Source organism: Panthera uncia, unplaced genomic scaffold (genome assembly GCF_023721935.1).
Source record: "Panthera uncia isolate 11264 unplaced genomic scaffold, Puncia_PCG_1.0 HiC_scaffold_333, whole genome shotgun sequence".
NCBI classification, from domain to species: Eukaryota; Metazoa; Chordata; class Mammalia; order Carnivora; family Felidae; genus Panthera; species Panthera uncia.
This window is the reverse complement of record NW_026059466.1, coordinates 3197-12964: the sequence shown is the minus strand read 5'-3', so window position 1 is coordinate 12964 and position 9768 is coordinate 3197. Positions and strand designations below refer to the sequence as shown.

General features: G+C 37.5%; 1 pseudogene; it reads right to left on the bottom strand.

Annotated features, from left to right (window-relative positions):
* Positions 1-256: 256 nt before the first annotated feature.
* LOC125917953 (calcyclin-binding protein-like) lies at positions 257-6314 on the bottom strand (annotated as a pseudogene).
* Between the last annotated feature and the right edge of the window lie 3454 nt (positions 6315-9768).

Sequence of the window (9768 nt, the reverse complement as noted above, 5' to 3'; positions counted from 1 at the left end):
AATAATTAACACCTACTAACAATCCAGGCATGCAAAAATAGGGAATTCTTAAGGTTCTCTAATGAAATAGTACACATCCAAAACAGATCTCTGAAGAATTTTTAAAACTAAAGGAAATAATCATGATATAATGTTTATGAAAAAAAAAAGCAAACCATAATACTTAAAGATCTCAACTATGTTAAACATAAAAATATGCAGGGGGAAAGGGACTAGAAAAAAACAGAATACTAACAATATTTACCTCTATGTTTAGGGATTGCAGGCAATTTTCACTTTCCTTTTTAGAACCTGTGTAGATTTTCCAAATTTTCTACAATGAGTATCACTTACTTTCTTAATTAGAAAAAGAAAAGAAAAGAAAACATTTATGTTTCTGAGTGAATGCATAAGAAGCTACCCACATTCCAGAGGCCTCTTGCAAATCATCCCAACACAGACTACTCAATAATAAGCAATCTAAATGCTTTCTAAAATTTATTACAGCAATGTACTCACTCAGAATGGAGTCATTGCTTGCCCTGAGTGCATGAGCTTTGTCTCATTATGGATCTGATATAGTGGCCAATGCACTTTTAAGACACGGTACCTGAATGGACCTTGATGGGCCAGAGTGCTTTTCCTAGAATAATTTCATTTCCCTATAAATGCCTAAAAGTTTGTTCATCCAGCATAGATTGGATGTAATCATAATTGAAGAGTGTGGTGACGAAGGAGAAGTTGAAAGGCTCTTTTCAAACTCTCCAACTTTAATAAAACAATTTTAAGCTTTGAGCACTACAGCAATCAAGAACAACTTCTCGGGCTAATTAACGAGATGCAAATAAACTCATTTCAGCTTACATAAAGGTCATTAAAGGAAAAGTTTCTAACCATCAGACATTTAAAAAGATAAAAAGCCAAAACTGGGATGCATGTGCCCTTGTATAATCTGTTATATTTCCTTTTCCATTGTTCTAGGCTAACAACAAAATATAAAAACGCCCATGCTATTGACTATGTTAACATAGAAACAGAACATTCTGTATACCTACCAAGTAGACTATACATGTGTAAGAACTTGATTCTTTCCACCAAACATATGGATATAACTTTCAAGCCCACCATCATCATCATATGGAGCAGATAGTTGAAGTAAATTTCTTGCTCATGACTCTATAGTTGAAATCTTTTAAATATTCAAGCATATCAAATATGTGGCTGAGAAACTTTTAGAAGAGACTAGGTTAGAGGCTAGGGGGAAAAAAAAATACACACACACACACACACACACACACACATACATACATATATAAGCCCTTGTGTCAAGTCAACAGCTCTTCTCCCTTGGGCTCCTCCAGGAAGAAGAAGCCCTCTGGTAGTTACCCTTACCTAGCAGAAAGCCATTTTGATATTCTGCCCACACATATTCTGCTCCTACATTCTCTTTTAGAAAAGACAAAGAACCAGAGGCCGGTCAGAAGCTTTGCTGCTGGTGCTCATAAAACATCAACACTTAACCTCTACAAAAACAAATCATTTAAAAAAGTTGTTATTAGCAAAAAGATTTTTCCTTACTTCTTATTATCCAAGCTATATTCAAATCCAGCCCATAGGAAGGTTCTGGAAATCTGCTTTCTCTTGTCCTTATTCATTCACTTTGAATTACAGGGCTAATAAATAGTGAGATCAATAGAAGCTGAGCTTAGGAATGAAAAAAGAAAAAGAAATAAAATTCTTAGATAATCAAAAAGATGAAAAATCAATCGCTGAAAAATTCAAGTTAGCAATGTAGTTAATGGTTCTGACTGAGAATAATTAGAACAAAAACTTTTCCTTATTTTAATTTTTACACTAATTTCCTCATTTAAAAACCAATAAATACTCAAGACAGAAAAAGTTGTAAAATAAGTAAACATAGAATGAAAGAAATAAAATTTTCCCACACACTACCAAGAAATAACTATTATTAGGAGTTGGTTATTCTTTTGAGTTTTGACATATAAATAGGACTTTAAATGCATAAACATATTTCATCATATATATGTGCCATAATTTATTTAATCATTCTCAATTGTTGGACACATAGGGTATCCAATGTTTCACCCTTATTAATTCTGACATGAACAACCCTGGAATATAAATCTTTCTGCATATTTGTGATTTTTTTTCTCTTTAGAGTAAATTCAAAACAGTGAAATTATTGAGTTCAAAGAGTATGAGCTTTTTAAGGCTTTGAAAATATATTGCTGAGTGGCCTTCCAGAAATTTTGTACCAATTTACGTCCCCAAGAGCAATGCCTGTGAAAATGTCTTTCAAAATAGTACGGCTAGTCTTCTCTTTGTCTTAAAACAATAGGTTAGCTATGGGGAAAGGCATAATAAAACTGAAACAGCATTCTGTCTAGAAATTATGTATGCCTTCTCATGCACTCAGAGAGAGTACATACGTTTATAGGGAGGACAATATTCCCCTCAAATGACTGCACCATACAAGGCAGAAAACTATCACTGACCACACGAATCCACTTATTTCTATCTGAATGAAGCACAAGGAAATGCAATTTGGATTTATTGCATCACTAGCCTCCCGAGTTCTAAACCCTATTGTTCGCACTGTTCTGAATGACTTGAAAGATCTAACAAGGTAGAGGCATTAACAAACTCTATGTTTACTGAATCATACACATCAAGTGTACTTAACCAACTTAGTAAAAGTAAGATTTAAAGGGGTGAAAGAACAGGTTCACCAGTCAGGGTGACATTGGACACTAACGTCCCTCAGAACAAAGTTCCTGTGTGTCGAACAGCATGAAAAAATTAGTGGGTGCCAGAATGGCAGGATTTAATGTCACAGGAGAGGAAATCTGGAGAGAATAACAAATGAGAACACCATGAAAAAAGGGGGCAGGGTAGGGAGTCAGGTCATACTAGTGCATCTTCCCAACTTTGCCAAAGTAAGAAGAATAGGTGAGCTTTCCTTGGATGAGGTTCCTAATCCAAAATGTCCCCCAAGTTATGTTCTTCTTCCCAGGACCCCTCAGGAGGATGTTAGGGTGGAGTTGGGCTGCGGTTACCGAGGGAGAGTGGCCATTGACGCTGTGGTCCCTGTCAGTCTCCACAGAAGGTTCAACATTAACCTACAGATCCACAGCATTTATATTATCTCTCTCACTAGGTGGTCAGTGCTGCCCCTAGGCAACATCTCTGTCATTCTCTAAGTTCCAAAGCTGAAGGCACGCATCACAGATGTGTAGCTAATTGCAATGAACGAGGACACTTCAGTACCCCTGAAGGTCAGATACCTTTGGGAGGATTCTAATACATTATTTTATTATCTAGAGCATAAATATGAATTGTTCTTACAGAATCAAAGGCGCCCAAATGAGAAACAAAACACTGGGATTGGTTTGAGGGGCCCTCGTCATCAAGAGAGATACTCCAAACTGAGATTCCCTGTTCACTGACCCACGTAATGTAAAACTACACAAGAACATTTCTAAAACTTCTGGAAGTTGATTAAAACCTTTTAGTTGGATGTTTCTGAGGGACTACAAAGAATTACCACATATGTCTTAAATTTATAAAGACCATCGTGGTCTAAAACAGAAAACAATAGAATAGCCTAATCCTGGGAGTCAGGCAATGAGTAAGCAATGAGAAGCAAGTTCCCCTTGTACCAATCTGTCTGAATCGCTCCCATTTTTCCTCTTTCTTCTCAGTCTGCTGGTTCCAAAAAATCAAGGCGAATATTCTCTTTCCAGATAGAAGTCCATCCATATTCTGGAAACACTAAACCACCAGCAAAACCATACAAGTGAGGAAGACAGTACCCAAACTCAACCCAACAACTCCAATCTTAAATGAGACACAAGTTAGGCTTAAAACTGAAGCAAATGTTTGAGGCAGTCTATGGATGGAGGATCGGCCCTTAATTGCAATCTTTCCAAAGAGGGCAATGTGCCAACACAAAATTCAGCTACACTTCAAGTATATTCTTGGAGTAAATCATCATTCAAATGTATTTAAAGGGAACAGTCACTTTAGTACAGCAAGACAATTGTTTTTTTCAGCTTACAAGTCCTATCACCCACCAAGTGAATTCTCTATAAGACAGAATGCTGAGTCCCTTCTAAAGTGGTTCCTACAAGAGAATATTGCAAAAAAGCAAATTTTCTTCTGGCCTTTCTTTGATTAAATACTAAGGGAGTGATCTTAGCAAAACAGAATTTGTTCTAAACAATAGTGACTCTTGACTGAAATCAGATATTTCAACCTCAAAGAATAAATATAACTCACACCACACTGGTTGTCAATCCTTGACTCTAGCATTCAAATGTTTCTGTTGCCCTAAGAACCTGATTTCATTTTAAGAGTCTGTTGTATTGACTCTGATATTTGTCTTTAATCATCGTCATCTTGGAAAATCTTCTCCATCTTCTAGCCAAGATTCATTTAGTGAAACCCTGCTATTTCCATTCTAAAATCTACCTTTTATCATCGTAAGGGAAAATATATTCATTTTCCTGCAGTTTTCATTGTAGAGATTCCAAATTTTCTAGCAAAAGATATCTTCAAAAAAATCAAGTGGCAGGTATTTCAAAAAAAACAACATATTTATTTTCACACTCATAAAAATGGTATAAACTTACTACTTTATGAATTAAAACTAGAAAAAAAATCACTATTTACTAGGGTTTGTATTGCCAATAAAGTCCCCTTCAACTAAACGTGGATTTAAGCTATACTCATATATAACAAATCAAGTTGCGGCAAATAATATAGAATCTCATTTCATAAGCAACAATGGATTTTCACTGAGTTCTTCAACAGTGCTTGAAAATAACAGTGTGCTATTTAAAGAGAGCTTGTGAAATTTCAGGAATGTCATATATTAGTAAACAATTCAGAACTACATGTGTAAAGAGGCAATTAATTTGTTGAGTTAATGAAAAACAGGTTCTCCTAGTTATTTTTGTCTGTAAGCCAATTCTGGGGTGATGGTTCCTGAATTCAGAAAAAGCACTAGCTTTTCAGAACCAGCAGTTCTGTCCCCAAGGTACGGTGTAAGTGAGGTCCCATTTCTTCATTCCTGCATCATGCTTACCTTCCAACATCTGGACAAGGGTTGTCCACTAAATGGACAACATCTGGACACAGGACAGCGCAGCCGCTGTGACAGAGGAAATAGGGAGCAACCAAGGAGAACAAAGGTGCAACAGGGCTCCAGCTTCCCTGCTCACCTTCCCTCTAAGGGCTAAGTCTATCTGCGCTGGCCTGAAGCGACCTCAAAAGAAGCAGGGCAAGAAACTTCCTTTTACTTCAAGAAATTTTTTTTTCAAATTTGCAATTTATGCAAAAATTCAGGTTTTATTTTTACTTATTCTTACATTTGGTGGGAGCTGATATCAGGAACTTATAGGCAAACAATAACTTTTGTTTTCTAAGTCTTGCTGAACAAAAATACACACAATGTAGCATTATCTTGCCACAAGCCTTGTTTTTTTACATCTCACAGAAGAATGCAATGTTACTGTTTCTTGAACAAAATGCCCAGATTACTGAGGAAACCATCTTTGGAGGAAATGTTTAATAAGCCTATTTTATTTAAATAAATCCTCCAGGAGGAAATGAGAGAATTCAGTGTCTTTACTTAGAAGAAGGCTGGGTAAGTAGTCATCTGTCAAATTTATCTGCACAGCTCACCAACACCTCCTTATCAGAAACATCAATATTTCCACATCACAATTCCCAAAAATGACTTTAAAGCCTCAAAATTCTGTGTCTCCTTTGGCTTGCTTCTCTCTCAATTCTACCCAGGCTGTATTAATGGTTCGCTTCATTCATCTCGATCTTCATAAACTTTCTTTAGAACGTTCATCAGTCTCTCGCTGTTTCAGCATCATGGGAGGGCTTTTCTTTCTCTTTGCGTTCTTTTTCAACCGAAGTCAAGGCAGTCCTATTGCATGTTTTCTGCTTTCTTTCTACTTAAGAACTGTATCTTTTTTTGATCTGCTTTCCACAGAGACGGGTTTCAAGAGATTGTTCACAATCATGGACTCATTCTTCCCATTTAGATTCTTTACCAAAGATCAAAGGACCTTTCTGTGAAATGCACCTGCACATTCTCAGCAGGGACTTGAACTGCAGTTTAGGTAAGGTAGAATTTCACAAACTTACCTGACTGATCCCATCTGTAATTACTGATTTCCACTGTATATCCCACTGTAGTGGGAGCAACCACAGCAAACTGGCTTTTCACTGTCAAAGAGTTCTGCTTTTCTCTGTGATCTCTGCTGCACTGTGTTCTTGAGTTCTGTCTCAATGCTGGATTTTTTTTAATGTTTTTTTTTTTGAGAGACAGATAGAGCATGAGCAGGGTAGGGGCAGAGAGAGAGGGAGATACAGATTCTGAAGCAGGCGCTAGGCTCCAAGCTGTCAGCACAGAGGCCAACCCAGGGCTCAAACTCATGGACCATGAGATCATGACCTGAGCCGAAGCTGGACACCTAACTGACTGAGCCACCCAGGTGCCCCTCCTTCCCAAGGTTAGCCAATTGCTAGAGACAGTAAACAACAGTATGCTTTTCAAATGCAAACCAACCACCCAGGGTCCACACCCTTAACCACTCCCTAATCATTCCCAGGGCCAGGTACCAAAACAACTCAGAGCAGCACACAAAGTCCAAAGCCCACTAGAATTACTCAAACTAGCCAATCCTAAACCTGTTTCGCCTGCCTCTACTGTTTCTCTGATGGAAATGGCAAGAAAGGCTCTTGCCTACAGTTTCCTCCTTTCCCTCCATCTCCTGACTGACTCCAGTGCTTCCCCAGGTGCCCCACCACCCTATCCCCCCCCTGCCCTGGTGTGGTGGGCCCCTTCCTCTTGGGATCTGTGAGTATAAGGAACTATGTTTTCAACAGCAATCATCATTTGATCTGTTGGCCTTACTGTATTTTAATAATAAAACAGCTGTGTGTCCTTGGAAAAGGGACAGAACTTCCTCCTCCATTTCTTTATCAGAAAAAAGAGGATAAAATTTCTTTTTCACAGTGCTCTTGTAAAGATCAACTAAAATAATATGCATCCTGTACTGTGTATATAGTAAGTACTCAATAAATACTGATGTTCCAAAATGAACAGATAAAAAATGTTAGAGATAACTCATTAAAGGCCACATAACTAGGAAGATGTAGAATCTAAATGTCACCCAGATTTTTCTGACTCCAAACCCCGTCCTTTTTTCATGTAACATTACATTCCCCAGTCACGCATAGTGCCTCCTACTGCACTCTGAAACATCTACCATAGAACACATACTGGATGATAGTAAGTTATGTATAAGTACATCACTAGGACAGCATGTGCTCAACAAGTTGAAAGAAGGAAAAAGAGAGGAAACGGGAAGGAATGAGGGAGGGAGGGAGGGAAAGGGAAGGAATGAAGGAATGAACAGAGGAAGACAGGGACGATCCTCTCTATCTCAGGGATACTGTTAAAATTATTTCTCTCCTGGTATCTTCTTTCATTCTGGGCCCCCAGTCTACCTTCAAATAAAGGTAAAATGGCTTTATCCCTAGTTATAAAAATTCCCAACCAGGAAACACACACACCCAGTTGCATAAATTTCCCTCTACCAGTCTTTTTTATGGACCCAAAACTTCTAATAACTTCTGCCAAGTTTCCTTTTCTTATATATCAACCTTCAGGATGTTTTTAAACAATTTTTTTAAGTTTATTTATTTTGGGGGGAGAGAGAGAATGAGTGGGGGAGGGGTAAAAGGTGAGAGGAAGACAGGCTCCACGCTGTCAGCACAGAGCCCAATGCAGGGCACAATCTGACTAACCGTAAGATCATGACTTGACCTGAAATTAAGAGTCGGACACTCAACCGACTGAGCCACCCAGGCGCCCTTCAACCTTCAAGATGTTTTTAAAACACCACTCTCTGGAGCTATTCAAGGTCAGGTCTGAATTTCCCCTGCCTGCAAAAGCTTGTATATACTCCAATGACAACTTCTTTCCTTCTCCTGTGTCATATACCTGGGCTTCCCAACTTAAAGTGGTCCAGAGACATCAAGTAAACATTTGACAGCTTCACAACCTTCAAAGAACATTGGCAACATAGAGCTCTATTTGATCACTCTTGACCCAAAACAGCAACTAGTATTCTCAAAACCACCTATAACTTAAAGAGGGTTTTGTGGTTTGGGTGGTGTTTTGTTGTTGTTGTTGTTGTTGTTGTTGTTGTTGTTGTTTTACCTTTATGGCAGAAAGCCATAAAATTTTACAATCTAGGTGAACTATATTAGGCAGAGAAAAAAGAGATTACAAATGTTGGGTTTTCACCTTCTTAAACATCTCTCTTCCATTCTTCCATTCCTTTGATGTCCTCACTGCCACCAGCCTTGTCCATGTATATCTTCCCTAGTCCTCCAAGTGGGAGGCACCATGCACAGTGTAGTCTTCTTTGTTTTACTTTTTAATGGATAATTTCAACCATACCCAACCTGGCATAATAAACTTTAAGTGCATGTGACCTGCTACATTTTCATCCTTCATGCTGACATTAATTTATTTTAGGACTCTTAAGTTGAGGGATCTAATTGTAACAAAAAGTAAAAACTTAAAAATCTTGCCAATTTTTGTCTCTCAAAATGCATGCATGCATACATAAAATAATACAAAACACAGCTGACCAAAATTAAACAAAAAGACCAAAATTCATTTTCAACAACTAAAAGCAGTTCAGGTTTAGATCACAGAGTCAGACTTAGAATATCACAATTTCCTATGATTCTTGGGGAAAGTCAAATCTTGTCAGGGGCCTGGATCATTGCTAAAGTATTGGACCTAGGGTTTGAATATCTCCTTTTAATTAGCAATAAAGTAATTTCTAATTTTTATTCAATTTATAGCCCATAAAATCTTGGCCTGCTAATGGAAAAAAATGTGTAGAAACAGGTATTCCATCATACTCTTGGTCAAATCATGGTTCTTCTGATTAAACAATGTATCAAACTGGGCCAAATCCTACTAAATCTAAATTTTGCCAAATTTTATATTCAGGTATGAAGCAATTTCTAAATTTTAATTCATTGCTACTGCTCTGTTCAGTTTTCTTAAAGCAATGACAACAAAAGGCAGGAAAATTTTAATATAACTTTCACTTCTGTTTATATTTTTAGCCTGTATTAGCCTTTGAGAAAACAACTTCTATAAATTCATTAATCAAAGATAAATTTTCTTTTCTGCAGCCTTTTTCTTAAAAGGCTCTAATTTTATATTATGTGCATATCTCTACTACCATTATTGACTTCGTAACAAATAGAAACCAGAACTGCTTGAAATAGTTTTCCAGACATTCATTCACTTTACTTTTGAAAACTGAATAAAAATATTCAATTTTCTTTCAGTAGTCTTCTACATCTTATTGGTCATTATGGACATAGCACACATTTCCCAATAACTGCATTCTTCTCTTTGTCTTTTTTTTTTTTTAATGTTTATTTTTGAGAGAGAGACAGAGTGCAAGTGTGGGAAGGGCAGTGAGAGAGGGAGACACAGAATCTGAAGCAGGCTCCAGGCTCCAAGCTGCCAGCACAGAGCCTGACACAGGGTTCGAACTCATGGACCGTGAGATCATGACTTGAGCTGAAGTTGGATGCTTAACTAAGCGGCCCCCTGACTCTTTGTCTTAAAGAATCAGCTGAAGAAAATAATCTTAGAGAATGTAATATGTTCCACATAGATTTTCAAATGAACACAAATCAGAGCATGTTATATAG